Source organism: Monodon monoceros, unplaced genomic scaffold (assembly GCF_005190385.1).
Source record: "Monodon monoceros isolate NGI ecotype Baffin Bay Population unplaced genomic scaffold, NGI_Narwhal_1 Super_Scaffold_22, whole genome shotgun sequence".
Taxonomy (NCBI): domain Eukaryota; kingdom Metazoa; phylum Chordata; class Mammalia; order Artiodactyla; family Monodontidae; genus Monodon; species Monodon monoceros.
Window position 1 is genome coordinate 65,375,529 of NW_021703779.1, and position 18,835 is coordinate 65,394,363.

At 35.8% G+C, this 18,835-nt stretch overlaps 1 protein-coding gene across 1 annotated transcript in view; it reads left to right on the forward strand.

Annotated features, from left to right (window-relative positions):
- LOC114905600 (putative P2Y purinoceptor 10) overlaps window positions 1-18,835 on the forward strand; it is a 193,776-nt gene that overhangs the window by 54,630 nt on the left and 120,311 nt on the right.

Consider the following 18,835-nt stretch of genomic DNA (forward strand, 5'->3'; position numbering starts at 1 on the left):
GAAGCAACCTAAATGCCCATCGACAGACTAATGGATAAAGAAGATGTGGTACATATATAGAATGGAATATTACACAGCCATAAAAATGAATGAAATTGGGTCCTTTTTTGAGACGTGGATGGATCTAGAGACTGTCATACAGAGTGAAGTAAGTCAGAAAGAGAAAAACAAATATCGTATATTAATGCATATGTGTGGAACCTAGAAAAATGGTACAGATGAACCGGTTTGCAGGGCAGAAATTGAGACACAGATGTAGAGAACAAATGTATGGACACCAAGGGGGGAAAGCGGTGGGGGGGTGTGGGTGGTGGTGTGATGAATTGGGCGATTGGGATTAAGATGTATATACTGATGTTTATAAAATTGATGACTAATAAGACCTTGCTGTATAAACATATAAATAAAATTAAAAAAAAGAAAAAAAAAACAAGACAGACTTGATAACTGCTGAACACTAAATGAACTCCCCAACCCATATCCAAGCAGACCCATCACCAGAGGGTAAAAGACTTACCAGATTTGAGGTGTCTGAGCAAAATCTCTGTCCAAATCATTGACTTATCATTAAGCTGTGTAAACACTGATATGAACTCTAGGAAGTCAGGCTATACAAAAAACAAAACAAAACAAAACAAACAAACAAAAAAACTTCCAAAACTATGTTGAATAATAGTGGCAAGGATGATCACCCTTGTTGTGTTCCTTGTCTTAGAGGAAATGCTTTCAATTTTTCACAATTGTGAATGACGTCTTCTGTGGGTTTGACATGCATGGCCTATATTATGTTGAAGTAGTTTCCTTCCATGCCCACTTTCTGGAGAGTTTTTCATAAATAGTTGTTGAATTTTGTCAGAAGCTTTTTCTGCATGTATTGAGATGATCATATGGTATTTACCATTCAAATTGTTAATATGTTGTATCAAATATATTTGCATATATTGAAGAATTCTGGCATTCCTGGAATAAACCTCACTTGATCATGGTTTATGATCCTTTTAATTTGTTGTTGGATTCTTTTTGCTAGTATTTTGTTGAGGATTTTTGTATCTCTGTTGATCAGTGATATTGGCCTGTAATTTTCTTTTTTCTGATATCTTTGTCTGGTTTTGCTATCAGGGTGATGGTGGCCTCATAGAATGAGTTTGGGAGTGTTTCTCTCATTGCAATATTTTGGATGAGTGAGAAGGATAGGTTTTAGCTCTTCTCTAAATATTTGATAGAAATTGCCTGTGAAGCTATCTGTCCCTGGGCTTTTGTTTGTTGGAAGATTTTAAGTCGTGGTTTCAATTTCAGTGTTGTGATTTGTCTCTTCATATTTTCTATTTCATCTTGATTCAGTCTTGGAAGGTTTTACTGTTCTATGAATTTGTCCATTTCTTCCAGGTTTTCCATTTTATTGGCATACAGTTGCTTATAGTAGTCTCTTATTATCCTTTGTATTTCTGCAGTGCCATTTGTAACTTCTTTTCTTTTCTAATTTTGTGGATTTGTATCCCCTCCCTTTTTTTCTTCATGAGTCTGGCTAAAGGTTTATCAGTTGTGTTTGTCTTCTCATAGAACCAGCTTTTAGTTTTATTGATCTTTGCTGTTGTTTTCTTCATTTCTTCTTCATTTATTTCTGCTCTTATGCTTATGATTACTTTTCTTCTACTAAGTTTTGGGGCTTTTTGCTCTTCTTTCTCTAATTGCTTTAGGTGTAAGGTTAGGTTTTTTATTTGAGATGTTTCTTGAGGTAACAATGTATTGCTATAAACTTCCCTCTTAGAACTGCCTTTGTGGCATCCCATAGGTTTTGCATTGTTGTGTTTTCATTTTCATTTGTTTCTAGGTATTTTTTATAATTTCCTCTTTAATTTCTTTAATGATCTCTTGGTTATTCAGTAGCATATTGTTTAGCCTCCCTGTGTTTGTATATGTAAGTTTTTTTTCCCTCTAATTGATATATAATCTCATAGTGTTGTGGTCAGAAAAGATGCTTGATATGATTTCAGTTTTCTTAAATTTACTGAGGCTTGATTTGTGACCCAAAATGTGATCTATCCTGGAGAATGTTCTGTGTGCACTTGAGAAAAAAGTGTATTCTTCTGCTTTTGGGTTGAATGTCCTAAAAATAAAATTAAATCTATCTGGTCTACTCTGTCTTTTAAAGCTTGTGTTTCCTGATTAATTTTCTGTCTGGATGAATTGTACATTGGTTAAAGTGGGGTGTTAATATCCCCTACTATGATTGTGTTACTGTCGAGTTCCCCTTTACGGCTGTTAGCATTTGCCTTATGTACTAAATTGCTCCTATGTTTGTTGCATAAATATTTATAATTGTTATGACTTCTTCTTGGATTGATCCCTTGATGTTATGTAGTGCCCTTCCCTGTGTCTTGCAACAGTCTTTATTTTAAAGTCTATTTTATCTGATATGAGTTTTGCTACTCCAGCTTTCTTTTGATTACCAGTTGCATGGAATATTTTTCCATCCCTTCACTTTCAGTCTGTATGTGTCACTAGGTCTGAAATGGGTCTCTTGTAGACAGCATATACACAAGTCTTGTTTTTGTATCCATTCAGCCAGTCTGTGTCTTTTAGTTGGAGCATTTAATCCACTTACATTAAAGGTAATTATCAAAGTGTGTGTTCTTATTACCATTTTCTTAATTGTCTTGGGTTTGTTTCTGTAGGTCTTTTCCTTATCTTTTGTTTCCTGCCTAGGGAAGTTCCTTTAGCATTTCTTGTAAAGCTGGGTTCATGGTGGTGAATTCTCTTAACTTTTGCTTGTCTGTAAAGCTTTTGATTTCTCCATTGAATCTGAATGAGATCCTTGCTGGGTAGAGTAATCTTGGTTGACAGTTTTTCCCTTTTATCACTTTAAATATATCCTGCCACTCCCTTCTGACCTGCAGAATTTCTGCTGAAAAACCAGCAGATAACCTTATGGGTGTTCCTTTGTCTGCTATTTGTTGCTTTTCCCTTGCTCCTTTTAATATTTTTCTTTCTGTGTATTTTTTGTTAGTTTTATTAATGTGTGTCTCATCATGTTTCTCCTTGGGTTTAACATGTAGGGAACTCTCTGTGCTTCCAGGATTTGACTATTTCCTGTCCCAAGTCAGGGAATTTTTCGACTGTAATCCCTTCAAATATTTTCTCAGGCCCTTTCCCTTTCTCTTCTTTTTCTGGGACCCCCATAATTCGAATTTTGTTGTGCTTAATGTTGTCCCAGATATCTATGAGACAGTCCTCATTTATTTTCATTCTTTTATCTTTATTCTGCTCTGCTGCAGTTATTTCAACCATTCTATCTTCCAGCACACATATTCATTCTTCTGCCTCAGTTATTCTGCTATTATTGTATTTTTCATTTCAGTGATTATGTTGTCCATCACTGATTGTTTTTTCTTTAGTTCTTCTAGGTCCTTGTTAGTCATTTCTTTTATCTTCCAATCTGTGACTCCATTCTATTTCCAAGATTTTGGATCATCTTTACTATCATTACTCTAATTTTTTTTTAGGTAGATTGCCTATTTCATCTTCATTTATTTGGTCTTGTAGGTTTTCACCTTGCTCTTTCATCTGCAACATATTTCTCTGTCATCTCATTTTGTCCAATTTACTGTGCTTGAGGTCTACTTTCCCCAGGCTACATGGTTGTAGTTCATTTTGCTTCAGTCTCTGCCCTTAGTGAGTGAGTTTGGTCCAGTGTCTTGTGTAGGCTTCCTGGTAGGAGGGACTGGTGCCTGCATTCTCATGGGTGGAGCTGAGTCTTTTCCCTCTGATGGGCAGGACCATGTCAGGTGTTGTGTTTTACCGTGTTTGTGAGCTTAGTATGACTTTAGGCAGCCTGTCTGCTCATGGGTGGGTTTGTGTTCCTCTCTTTTTTGTTGTTTGGTTTGAGGCATCCAGCACTGGGGGCTGCAGGCAGTTGGGTGGTGCCACGTCTTGGATTAAGGTGGAGGCCTCCATGAGAGCTCTCACTGATTAATATTCCTTGGGGCCGGGAATTCTGTGGTGCACCAGCATTTTCATTTGTGGGAACACACACTATCCATTCAGATATTCCATACATTCAGGGTCTACTTAGCTGTTCACAGGGATTTAATCTGCAGCTTGTGGAGCTGATGGAAAAATTTTCAATCCTCTTCCTTAGTTGCTCTGCCCCTGGGGCTCAGCTGTTGTTTTATCCCCACCTCTGTGTGTAGGCTACCCCAGGAATCTGCTCCCAAGGCTGCCCTGGATCACTTTTGGGGTATGTCCTGGTGAGGACAGGGTGCAGAGGTGGCACAACTGGTTGGATTGTGGGAACCCTGGTGGCTCCAGGTGTGCAAGGAAGCTGGTGGCCACAGGTGATTATAATAGTTTTAAATGAAGTACAGCATGTAAAAATATCAAATCACTATGTTGTACACCTGAAACTAATATAACATTGTACATCAACTATACTTTAATAAAAATTTTAACAAAAATATTTTTATAAAATGAAACCATTGACTGCATAAGAAATTAAGAAAAGTTAAACACATCTCCACCAAAGGCAAGTATCCATGATGCATTGTTTACAATTTTCAATGAGTAGATTTCCTTTTTTCATAATTGCTCCTAAAGTATAGAAACAGATGTAAGCTTCTAATTCATTTTGTAATGCAATATGGTCCTTATAAAGATAAACACATAAAAATAAATTACTTTTATTTATAAATATAGACTCAAAGCTAAATAAAATATTGGGAACTAAAGTTCAGCAATGCATTGAAAACTTAATACAGTCATTTTAAGTGGTAATTTTATAGCATATTTTATTTAAGCATAATTTTAGTACAATGTCAGGAATAAAAGGAAATTTCAAAAGAAAGTTTTTCCAAGTATAAATAAACCTAACCAAATCAAACCTTTTTTTCTGTTCTCCCCAAGTTGAAAATAAAACTATCTTCAAGGGGAAAATCCAAACACATGTCAGTCTGTAAGGGATAGTTAAATAAAGTGATGTGAATTATCTGGTTGTCTTAGTTGGCTATTGTCAAATAATCCAAAAGAACAAAAAGTATATATATCATTTTATTAACACCATTTGATCAAAAATGTAATCCAATGATTGTATTGACTGTTAAGCCCCATAAAATTTGACCTTTTAATGTTCTTCAGCCTTTTGGGAACTTATAGATGATTGGCCCATGGAAGACAGTAGATTTCAGTTTCCAAAGTATGTGGTCAGTCTCACTCAGGTTTGGGATAGGAGAAATATTTGCTAACAGTCTCTAGAGACAGTCTGTGTCAAGGCTTAAAGGCAAGATAATTATGTATGTAAACATAAGAAAAATAAAGACAAGGCATTGAAACCTGGACCAACAATGCATTTTTGGGACACCTGACAAATTTTTAAAACTAAGAACTGTGCCTTATGGAAGGGTAACTATAAAGACTTTCGTAATACAATTAATGGAACACCAAGAAACACAAATCCTCATTTCACTGCATTAAAAGTATTTTTAAAAATAAAACTTATTTCTTGTTACTCAAGATACATGAAGTCTTTGGAGAGAAAGAAATTTAGCCTATGTTTTACTTTGGAAAATCAAACTTAGTTTAAACAGCTACGTTTCTTTCTATGTCATCTGCAAGCCATGGTAATGAATCACTAGTTTCTGATACACAGTGTGGCTACCCTTGGATTGTTGACATATATCTAAAGATGCCATGGACATGGCTTCCTTCCAATCACAGACCAAAGGAGGGTGGCCAAGTCCTCCCTGTGATGTGATGGAAAGCACACATGCAAACCATAGGAGTGGCACATCAGAATGATAATGATTACTTTTTAAAGATATAAAAAAAGAGGGAGAGGGAAGAGGAGAGTCTATGAAAAAACAAAACAGTCTTAGTTTTAACTTGCTTTATTCTGGCTTCTACCTCCTTTAGAGTTTGTTTTAGTCTCCCATTATGGGTGCACAGATGCTGCCTTACTTGCCTCTGTTGTCTTGACAGTATCTGTACTCTTATTCTTCTTCGCTCACTCAGACAATCACCATAATGAAGTAGAAGCACAGCTTTAGAGTCAAACAGACTGGCTCCAAGTCCTGATTCTTCTACTTATTGGCTGTTTGACCTTATGCAAGTCAGTTTACCTCTTTTATCTGGGATTCTCTGAGCCTCAGTTTCCTTATATATAAAGAGAAGCTACCAATATTTCTCTCTGAAGACTATAGTGAATATTTAATAAATAATGGCTATGAAATACTCTGTAATCTGCTATATTAATATAGTTTTATTGTTCATTCTGTATTTGCTGTCTATAATAAGTTAAAGGCAATGCTGTACATCTTTAAGGGCATAAAGTGAAATAAATAAGGCAATTTCTGCCATTGAAGGACTCCTCTAAGATCTGGGTATTCTCTACCCTACATTCTCTCATGTACATGTACTTATCAAAATTTACCTGGTCTATGTTCCATTCCCTCAGGACTCTGATTTCAGTCATTCAATATAATAAAATAATCTATGATAATGTGCTCATGCTTCCTGAGAGCATCATTGGTTACCATGCAGGATATCTGGGTATAGGTCCTTGCAGACTATGTGGTACAAAAGGAATGACTGATAGTGGGAATTTCAAGTGACCCACATACCCAAAGTTTAGGTTTCTGTAAACCACATATGGAAGTAGTTTTAAGCACTCACAATGTGTGGGAGACTAGTCTTGCTAATATTTTACTGCAATGAAAATAGATGACTCCCTTTGGGAAAAGCAGTTTGGAAAAATGTATCAGGAGTTTTTAAAATGTTCACACATTTTGACTTAGTAATTCCATTTTGAGAAATACCTTAGTGAACTAAATTTGATTACAAATGTTTTTGACAAAAATGTTCATTCTGGTGCTATCTATAATAGCAAGCAATAGCAAACAATATAAATGACCAATAACAGAGGAGCGATTGCATAAATTGTACTCTTTCCATATGACATAATGCTATAGACCCATTAAAATTATTTAATGAATATTTTAATGATGTATGGAAAAGTTTATGTTATAATGTTGATTAAAATCAAATGAAAAGTTGGATTTGGCTTGAATATACAAAGTCATATTTACAATAATAGTCAACTACATAAAATAGATACTTAAAATTATATTCAAAAAGTAAGATATATCCTCTTAAACAGATCTTTATTGAGTACTTACTATTTGCTAGGTGCTTCCTAGACACAGAGTTTATACAGGTGAACAAGATAAAAACAGTCTTTGCATTCATGAATTGGGAAGAGTAGGGCAAAAAGCTAGTTATTAATTGTATGAAGTACAATGAAAGAATTAAAGGAATTATGTGAAATGAAATACCTAGAATAAACTAATTTAAGATTAGGTGGTCAATGAAAGTTTTTATGAGGTGATATTTGTATTCATTCTTGAATAATCTGAAGAGGGCATTCATCAAAAACTTGGGTAAGAACTGTCCAGGCAGAAGAGATGGAATGTTCAAAGACCTTAAAAGAAAATTGACATGGCATGTTCATAGAACATGAAGGGGACACTATGGCAGATAATAGTTAACTATAGAAAACTGGAATGTAATAAATTTAGAGAGGTAAATATGAGCCAAATAATGGATGACCTTTTAGTTACAATATGAAGTCTGGGTTTTGTTTCAAGAAGAATGGAAAGCCATTCAATCACTAAATTTTTCATTATATAAAAATAATAAAAATCTAGAACACCAACAGTGCAATATGACCCAGCAAACCCACTACTGGGTATATACCTTGAGAAAACCATAATTCAAAAGAGTCATGTACCACAATGTTCATTGCAGCTCTATTTACAATAGGCAGGATGTGGAAGCAATCTAAGTGTCCATCGACAGATGAATGGATAAAGAAGATGTGGCACATATATACAATGGAATATTACTCAGCCATAAAAAGAAACAAAATTGAGTTATTTGTGGTGAGGTGGATGGACCTAGAGTCTGTCATACAGAGTGAAGTAAGTCAGAAAGAGAAAAGCAAATACTGTATGCTAACACATATATATGAAATCTAAAAAAAATGGTTATGAAGAACTAGGGGCAGGACAGCACAGGAATAAAGATGTAGACCTACTAGAGAATGGACTTGAGGACACAGGGAGTGGAAAGGGTAAGCTGGGACAAAGTGAGAGAATGGCATGTACTTATATATACTACCAAGTGTAAAATAGATAGCTAGTGGGAAGCACCCACATAACACAGGGAGATGAGCTCCGTGCTTTGTGAACACCTAGAGGGGTGGGACAGGGAAGGTGGGAGGGAGACATAAGAGGGAGGAGATATGGGGATATATGTATAGCTGATTAACTTTGTTATAAAACAGAAACTAACACACCACTGTAAAGAAGTTATACTCCAATAAAAATGCTAGAAAAGTATATATATATATATATATATATATATATATATATATATCTTAAAAAAAATCTAGAACAAAATACATCATAAACAAAGTCAAAAGGCAAGTACCAAACTGGAGGAAACTATTTTCAACATATGCAACAAAAATTTAACAGCCCTAAAAACAGTTATTATAAATGTAATAATACAAAAGAAGGCCACTGCAATGAAAAACGGACAAGGGACATAAACTGGGAATCCACTAAAGAAAAATTGCAAGCTATCCATAACCATGAAAAAATATCTAACTTCAATATCAAATAAATACAAATTAATACAAAAATAGGATATATGTATCCTGTCAAAATAACATCAATTAAAGGAAATGATAATATGTCATCTTGGTGAGTGTTCAGGGAAAACAGGCCCTTTTAGTTGAATTGTAAATTAGTACATTTCAGGAAGGCACATTTTTTTTCAGCAATAATATTTCTAGAAATGTATCCTTATTATGGTGCTTAGAGTTCCTCTGGAAAACTTATGCTCAAGGGAACAAACTTGACATTCCTTTCAGCTACATGAGTCTATGATGAAGTCCCTGACATCTTGGTATGAATGAGTTTGAATATTTTTTTTGTGTGTGTGTGGTACGCGGGCCTCTCACTGTTGTGGCCTCTCCTGTTGCGGAGCACAGGCTCCGGACGCGCAGGCCCAGCGGCCATGGCTCACAGGCCCAGCCGCTCCGCGGCATGTGGGATCTTTCCGGACCGGGGCACGAACCCGCGTCCCCTGCATCGGCAGGCGGACTCTCAACCACTGCGCCACCAGGGAAGCCCGAGTTTGAATATTTATGCTTTAAAAGAGAATGAGACAGAAGTCAATGTTTCACTAAAAATTTAAACTGTATGATTTTAAACACTTTAGCAGCATGTCTTTTTCAGCCACCCGTGAAATCATACAGTCATTAACAGAAAACACTAATTAAGTGGTATAGTATGTTAGACACTGAGGATGCAGGTAGACACAACCTTTGAGCAAATTTCATGTCATGTGGAGAAACACCCCCTAGACCTTAAAAGAGAAATAGTAAGTTTTGTATTTATGTGTTATGCTGTGTCTCAACAAGAAATGCCAGAGAGATTGGTCCAATTCCACTAGAAGTCACCTGTTTGCTGGAAAATTACAAGAGCCAGGTGCTATCAGGACCCCTGAAGTACATTTTAATGTTAACAGGACACAATTCTGAATGATAATAGCAAAGGAGCAAATATTTAGTGAACACTTACTGTATGTCAGACACTGGGCAAAGAGGTTTATATTTAGCTTTCAAAAAAATCCTATGAGATAGGTAATATTATCAATTCCATTATATACATGATAAAACAAAGGTTCAGAGAGGTTAAGAAATGTGTCCAAGGTCATATAAGTGGCAGGTGATAGAGCCAGACTTTGAACCCAAAGAATCTGAATTATTTTGGATAATGAGGACTGTAAAAACTGGTATTTTTATAGCACTTTACCTTATAAGGGGCTGTCTCATAAACTTTTTTTTTTTTTTTTTTTGTGGTACACGGGCCTCTCACTGTTGTGGCCTCTCCCATTGCGGAGCACAGGCTCCAGATGCGCAGGCTCAGCAGCCATGGCTCATAGGCCTAGCCGCTCCACGGCATGTGGGATCTTCCCAGACTGGGGCACGAGCCCGTGTCCCCTGCATCAGCAGGCGGACTCTCAACCACTGCGCCACCAGGGAAGTCCCTCATAAACTTTTTAAATCCTTATTACAATCCTTAGAGATAAGTTTTGTTATTATCTCCATTTTGCTGGTAAGGAAATAGAGAAGTCAAGTGAAGTAAACCCAAGCTTAGAGAGCCAATAAGGACTACACTCAGGTTATCTGCCTCCAAATTTTATGTTCTTTCCGTGACACCACAGTCCGCATTTACTGGTTTCCACATTTTGGGTAGTCTCAGAATGCAGTGCATGATTCCTAATCCAGCCATATTTTATGAATACGGTCCACCAGACACTTTCTTGTTCTTAACTTGACACACAGAGATGTGTGAGAGTATTTTGCATGTTTGTATGTGTGTGAGAGAGAGACAGACAGACACCAAGAGTAAAAGAGACAGAAAACAGACATAGATAGTGAGATAGAGTGATTCAGAAAACAAGTCAGAGAGAAAAGGATACAAAGGCATCATGGAACAAAGAAATAGGAGAAAAAAGGAATATGGATGTTAACTTCTAGAAATCAAAGAATTGCACATTAAAATAGTGAGAAACTTATCTGGAGTCCAATGTTAAAATTGCCCATGATTTTTTAAAAGAAAAAATAAAACCCTGTTAAAGCTGTTGATATAAATTGCTATACTCCCACATTATCTCCAACACCACATTACAAGTGTTCTCAAGGCTTTAATAATCAAATAGACTCTAACATCAAGTTGAAAGAAAGAAGATGGACTGTACTACTAAAATATGTGTGATTAGGAATCATGTGCTACATTTTGAGACTATCCAGAATGTGGAAATCCATAACCACAGACTGTGGTATCGTGGAAATAACATAGATTTTGGAGGCAGATAACCTGAGTCTGAGTCCTTCCTGGCTTTCTATATTGGATTTACTTCACTTAACCTCTCTGAGTAAATTTCCTAATCAGCAAAATAGGGATAACACCAATACCTATCTCTAAGGATTGTAGTAAGGAGTAAATGAGTTTACGAACGAGCCCTCTGTAAAAGGCAAAGTGCTATAATAGTTTTAGGCAGTAATTTTACGTTAAATAACAAAAGTCTTAGAAAAATGATCATTCCTTTCAACCCTATCGTTCAACTTCTAGCTATTTAGCTTAAAGAAATAATTAAGGATACACGCAGATTTAGCTACAAGGATCACAGTATATTTTATGAAAAAATACAGTAGCCCCCCCAACTCTTATCTGCAGAGGATATGTTTCAAGAACCCCAGGGCATGTCTGAAACCATGGATAGTACCAAACCTTATGTATATCATGGTTTTTCCTTTATTAATGTGTGGGTAGTCTATATGGTGTGGATGCACTGGACAAAGGGATGATTCACGTCCTTGGCCAGATGGAATGTGTTGGTGCAAGATTTCATCATGCTACTCAGAGCAGTGCACAATTTAAAACTTGTGAATTACTTCTGGAATTTTTCATTTAATATTTTTGAATCGGCAGTTGACTGTACGTAACTGAAACCTCAGAAAGTGAAAGTGTGGTTAGGAAGGGGGGGGAACTACTGTATTGGTGATAACTTAAATGGTACTATAAATTATGGTCTACATAATCAAAAGAATAAATACTATGTAGCAATTTAAAATAGTGTTGCAGTTGATTATTTACCAAATATACTAAGATGAGTAGATTGTATAACATTATTAATATTATATTTCAAATTTAATGATTACCATGAATGCATAGATAATTAAATTATGGATGATTTATATTTTCTTTCTTTTCTTTATTCTTGTTTTCTTGCTGCCTTCCTTTCTGCTTATTTTATCTGAAAAATATTTTCTCATTGAAAATGAATATTCTTTTGACATTGGAAAGATAAGTTATTTTAACTAAAGAAGAAAAGAAATTAGTTCTACTAGAGAAAGTATATTTTAAAAAAGACACTTCGAAGAATGATCATATTGAAGAAGATACTTGAAAATCCGTAATCACATCTCTCTCTCTCCAAAGCTTAAAAACTCTTCACTAAAAGAGTGTTCTGCACACTAGTCTAATCAGACAGGCTTGTCAAAGGTAATCTTTCAAGATGATTCTTTCTACCTTCTTCACACATGAGTATCTTACTTAATAGCTCATCTCAAGGCAATGATGTAAACTGGAAAATAGTCCTTCACCAACTTACTGCATAGTCTAAAATAAGTTACAGAGCTTCTCCAATTTTTTTTCTATTTCTGACAACTACTAAGAGTAAACTTAGATTTGTATTTGTTTTTTTTTTGGAATCTTTATTGGAGAATAGTTGATTTACAATGTTGTGTTACTTTCTACTGTACTGCAAAGTGAATTAGCTATACATATACATATATTCCTTCCATTTTTGGATTTCCTTCCCATTTAGTTCACCAGCATTGAGGAGAGTTCCCTGTGCTATAAAGTAGGTTCTCATAAGTTATCTACTTTATACATAGTATCAATAGTGTTTAAATGTCAATCTCAAAATTCATCCCACTACTGCCCCCTTCCCCTTGGTATCTATATGTTTGTTCGCTGTGTCTCTGTCTCTATTTCTGCTTTATAAATAAGGTTCTCTATACCAGTTTTTTTCAGATTCCACATATATGCGTTAATATATGATACTTGTTTTTCCCTTTCTGACTTCACTCTGTATGACAGTCTCTAGGTCCGTCCACATCTCTGCAAATGGCACTATTTCATTGTATTTATGGCTGAGTGATATTCCATTGTATATATGGGTCACATTTTCTTTATCCATTCATTTGTTGATAGACATTTAGGTTGCTTCCATGTCCTGGCTTCTGTAAATAGTGCTGCAATAAACATGGGGGGTGCCTGTGTCTTTTTGAATTATGGTTTTCCCTGGGTATATGCCCAGGAGTGGGATTGCTGGGTCACATGGTAGTTCTATTTTTAGTTTTTAAGGAACCTCCTTCCTGTTCTCCATAGTGTCTGTATCAATGGACACTCCCACCAGCAGTGCAAGAGGGTTCCCTTTTCTCCACAGCCTCTCCATTATCTATTTCTTGTAGATTTTTTTGATGATGGCCATTCTGACTGGTGTGAGGTGATATCTCTTTGCAGTTTTGATTTGGATTTCTCTAATAATTAGTGATGTTGAGCATCTTTTCATGTGTTTGTTAGCCATCTGTATGTCTTCTTTGGAGAAATGTCTGTTTAGGTCTTGCACCCATTTTTTGATTGGGTTACTTGATTTTTTTGATATTAAGCTGCATGACCTGTTTATATATTTTGTAGATTAATCCTTTGTCAGTTGCTTTGTTTGCAAATATTTTCTCTCAATTGAGCATTGTTTTTCTCTCTTATTTATGGTTTCCGTTGTTGTGCAAACAATTTTAAGTTTAATTAGGTCCAATTTGGTTATTTTTTTAACACCTTTACTGGAGTATAATTGCTTTACAATGGTGTGTTAGTTTCTGCTTTATAACAAAGTGAAACAGCTATACATATACATTTATCACCATATCTCCTCCCACTTGCATCTCCCTCTCACCCTCCCTATCCCACCCCTCTAGGTGGTCACAAAACACTGAGCAGATCTCCTTGTGCTATGCAGCTGCTTCCCACTAGCTATCTATTTTACATTTGTTAGTATACATAAGGCCATGCCACTCTCTCACTTCGTCCCAGTTTATGCTTCTCCCACCCCGTGTCCTCCAGTCCATTCTCTAAGTGTGTGTCTTTATTCCTGTCCTGCCCCTAGGCTCTTCATAACCACTTTTCTTTTTAGATTCCATATATATATGTTAGCATACAGTATTTGTTTTTCTCTTTCTGACTTACTTCACTCTGTATGACAGACTCTAGGTCCATCCACCTCACTACAAATAATTCAATTTCATTTCCTTTTATGGCTGAGTAATATTCCATTGTATATATGTTCCACATCTTCTTTATCCATTCATCTGCTGATGGACACTTAGGTTGCTTCCAGGTCTGGGCTATTGTAGAGCTGCTATGAACATTGTCATACATTACTCTTTTTGATTTATGCTTTTCTCAGGATATATGCCCAGTAGTGGTATTGCTGGGTCGTATGGTAGTTCTATTTTTAGTTTTTTAAGGAACCTCCATACTTTCATAGTGGCTGTATCAATTTACATTCCCACCAACAGTGCAAAAGGGTACACCTTTCTCCACACCCTCTCCAGCATTTACTGTTTGTAAATTTTTTGATGATGGCCATTCTGACTGGTGTGAGGGGATACCACACCATAGTCTTGATTTATGTTTCTCTAAAGATTAGTGATGTTGAGCATTCTTTCATGTGTTTGTTGGCAATCAGTATATCTTCTTTGGAGAAATGTCTCTTTACTTCTTCTGCCCATTTTTGAATTGAGTTGTTTGTTTTTGATATTGAGCTGCATTAGCTGCTTGTAAATTTTAGAGATTAATCCTCTGTCAGTTGCTTCATTTGAAAATATTTTCTACTGTTCTGAGGGTTGCCATTTTGTCTTGCCTATTGTTTCCTTTGCTATGCAAAAGACTTTTAAGTTTCATTATGTCCCATTTGCTTATTTTTGTTTTTATTTCCATTTCTCTGGGAGGTGGGTCAAAAAGGATCTTGCTGTGATTTACATGATAGAGTGTTCTGCCTATGTTTTCCTCGAAGAGTTTTATAGTGTCTAGCCTTATATTTTGGTATTTAATCCATTTTGAGTTTATTTTTGTGTATGGTGTTAGGGAGTGTTCTAATTTCATTCTTTTACATGTAGCTGTCCTGTTTTCCTAGCACCACTTATTGCAGAGGCTGTCTTTTCTCCATTTTATATTCTTGCCTCCTTTATCAAAAATAAGGTGACCGTTTGTGCATGGGTTTTTCTCTGGGCTTCCTATCCTGTTCCACTGATCTATATATCTGTTTTTGTGCCAGTACCATACTGTCTTGATTACTGTAGCTTTGTAGTATAGTCTGATGTCAGGGAGCCTGATCCCTCAAGCACAGATTTTCTTTCTCAAGATTGCTTCAGCCGATTGGGGTCTTTTGTGTTTCCATACAAATTGTGAAATATTTTGTTCTAATTCTGTGAAAAGTTCCATTGATTTTTTTTTTGTTTTTTTTTTGTTTTTTGATAGGGATTGCATTGAATCTGTAGCTTGCTTTGGGTAATATAGTCATTTTCATAATGTTGATTCTTCCAATCCAAGAACTTGGTATATCTCTCTGTTTGTATCATCTTTAATTTCTTTCATCAGTGTCTTATAGTTTTCTGCATATAGGTCCTTTGTCTCCTTAGATATGTTTATTCCTAGGTATTTTCTTCTTTTTGTTGCAATGGTAAATAGGTGTGTTTCCCTAACTTCTCTTTCATACTTTTCATCATTAGTGTATAGGAATGCAAGAAGTTTCTGTGCATTCATTTTGTATCCTGCTACATTACCAAATTCATTGATAAGCTCTAGTAGTTTTCTGATTGAGTCTTTAGGGTTCTCTATGTATAGCATCATGTCATCTGCAGTGACAGCTTTACTTCTTTTGGCATTTGGATTCCTTTTTTTTTCTTTTTCTTCTCTGATTGCTGTGGCTAAAACTTCCAAAACCATGTTGAATAATAGTGGTGAGAGTGGGCAACCTTGTCTTCTTTCTGATCTTAGTGGAAATGGTTTAAGTTTTTCACCATTGAGAATGATGTTCGCTGCGGATTTGTCATATATGGCCTTTATTATGTTGAGGTAAGCTCCCTCTATGCCTGCTTTCTGGAGGGTTTTTGTTTGTTTGTTTGTTTGTTTTTTGCTGTACACGGGCCTCTCACTCTTGTGGCCTCTCCCGTTGTGGAGCACAGGCTCCGGACGCACAGGTTCACAGGCCCAGCCGCTCCATGGCATGTGGGATCTTCCCGGGCTGGGGCACGAACCCATGTCCCCTGCATGAGCAGGCGGACTCCCAGCCACTGTGCCACCAGGGAAGCCTTCTTGAGGGTTTTTATCATAAATAGTGTTGAATTTTGTCAAAAGCTTTTCCTGCTACTATTGAGATGATCATATGCTTTTTCTCCTTCAATTTGTTAATATGGTGTATCACATTTATTGTTTTGCATTTAGTGAAGAATTCTTTCATTCCTGGGATAAACCCTCCCTGATCATGGTGTATGATCCTTTCAATGTGCTGTTGGATTCTGTTTCCTAATATTTCAGTGAGGATTTTTGGATCTATGTTCATCAGTGATATTGCCCTGTAGTTTTCTTTCTTTGTGACATCTTTGTCTGGTTTTTGCATCAGGGTAGCATGGCCTCATAGAATGAGTTTGGGAGTGTTCCTCCCTCTGCTATATTTTGGAAGAGTTTGAGAAGGATAGGTGTTAGCTCTTCTCTAAATGTTTGATAGAATTTTCCTGAAGCTATCTGGTCCTGGGCTTTTTTTTTGGAAGATTTTTCTTCACACTCTCAATTTCAGTGCTTGTGATTGGTCTGTTCATATTTTCTATTTCTTTCTGGTTCAGTCTCAGAAGGTTGTGTTTTTCTAAGTATTTGTTGATTTCTTCCAGGTTGTCCAGTGTACTGGCATAGTTTTGCTTATAGTAATCTCTCATGATCCTTTGTATTTCTGCAGTGTCAGTTGTTACATCTCCTTTTTTATTTCTAATTCTATTGATTTGAGTCTTCTTTCTTTTCTTGATGAGTTTGGCTAATGATTTATCCAGTTTGTTTATCCTCTCAAAGAAGCAGCTTTTAGGTTTATTGATCTTTGCTATTGTTTCCTTCATTTCTTTTTCATTTATTTCTGATCTGGTCTTTATGATTTCTTTCCTTCTGCTAACTTTTGGTATTTTTTGTTTTGTTCTTTCTCTAATTGCTTTCAGCGTAAAGTTAGATTGTTTATTTGAGATGTTTCTTGCTTCTTGAGGTAGGATTTTATTGCTATAAACTTCCCTCTTAGAACAGCTTTTGCTGCATCCCATAGGTTTGGGGCCTTCGTGTTTTCATTGCCATTTGTTTCTAGGTATTTTTTTATTTCCTCTTTGATTTATTCAGTGATCTCTTGTTTATTAAGTAGTGTATAGTTTAGCATCCATGTGTTTGTATTTTTCCAGATCTTTTCCTGTAATTGATATCTAGTCTCATAGCATTTTGTTTGGAAAAGATATTTCATACGATTTCAGTTTTCTTAAATTTACCAAGGCTTGATTTGTGGCCCAATATATGATCTATCCTGGAGAATGTTCCTTGAGGACATGAGAATAAAGTGTATTCTGTTGTTTTTGGATGGAATGTGAAAAATATCAACTAAGTCCATCTTGTTTAATGTATCATTAAAACTTGTATTTCCTTATTTATTTTCATTTGGATGATCTGTCCATTGGTGAAAGTGGGGTTTTAAGTCCCCTACTATGATTGTGTTACTGTCAATTTGCCCTTTTATGGCTGTTAGAATTTGCCTTATATATTGAGGTGCTCCTATGTTGGTGCATAAATATTTACAATTGTTATATCTTCTTCTTGCATAGATCCCTTGATCATTATGCAGTGTCCGTCTTTGTCTCTTGTAATAGTCTGTATTTTAATGTCTACTTTGTCTGATATGTGAATTGGTACTCCAGCTTTCTTTTAATTTCCACTTGCATGGAATATCTTTTTCCATCACCTCAATTTCAGCCTGTATGTGTCCCTAGGGCTGAAGTGGGTCTCTTGTAGGCAGCATATATATGGGTCTTGTTTTTTCATCCATTCACGTAGTCTATGCCTTTTGGTTGGAGCATTTAATCCATTTATATTTAAAGTAGTTATTGATATGTATGTTCCTATTACTATTTTCTTAATTATTTTTGGTTTGTTATTGTAGGTCGTTTCCTTGTCTTGTGCTTCCTGCCTAAAGAATTTCCTTTATCATTTGTTGTAATGGTGGTTTGGTGGTGTTGAATTCTCTTAGTTTTTGCTTCTCTGTAAAGGTTTTAATTTCTCCAACAAATCTAAATGAGATCCTTGCTGGTTAGAGTAATCTTGTTTGTAGGTTTTCCCCTTTCATCACTTTAGATATGTTCTGCCACTCCCTTCTGGCTTGTAGAGTTTCTGCTGAAAGATCAGCTGTTAAGCTTATGGTGATTCCCTTGTATGTTATTTGTTGTTTTACCCTTGTTGCTTTTAGTATCTTTTCTTTGTATTTAATTTTTGACAGTTTGTTTAATATGTGTCTTGAGGTGTTTCTCCTTGGGTTTATCCTGTATGTGACTCTCTGTGCTTCCTCTACTTGACTATTTTCTTTCCCATATTGGGAAAGTTTTCACTATAATCTCTTCAAATATTTTCTCATGTCCCTTTCTTTTTCTCTTCTTCTGGGTCCCCTATAATTCTGATGTTGGTGCATTTAATGTTGTCCCAGTGGTCTCTGAGACTGTCCTCAATTCTTTTCATTCTTTTTTCGTTATTCTTCTCTGTGGTAGTTATTTCCACTATTTTATCTTCCAGGTCACTTGTACGTCTTCTCCCTCAGTATTCTGCTATTGATTCCTTCTAGAGAATTTTTAATTTCATTTATTGTGTTGTTCATCATTATTTATTTGCTCTTTAGTTTTTCTATGTCCTTGTAAAACATTTCTTCTATTTTCTCCATTCTATTTCAAAGATTTTGGATCATCTTTATTATCATTATTCTGAATTCTTTTTCAGGTAGACTACTTATTTCCTCTTGATTTGTTTTGTCTGGTGGGTTTTTACCTTGCTCCTTCATCTGCTGTGTGTTTGTCTGTCTTCTCATTTTGCTTAAGTTACTGTGTTTGGGTCTCCTTTTCACAGCCTGCAGGTTCGTAGTT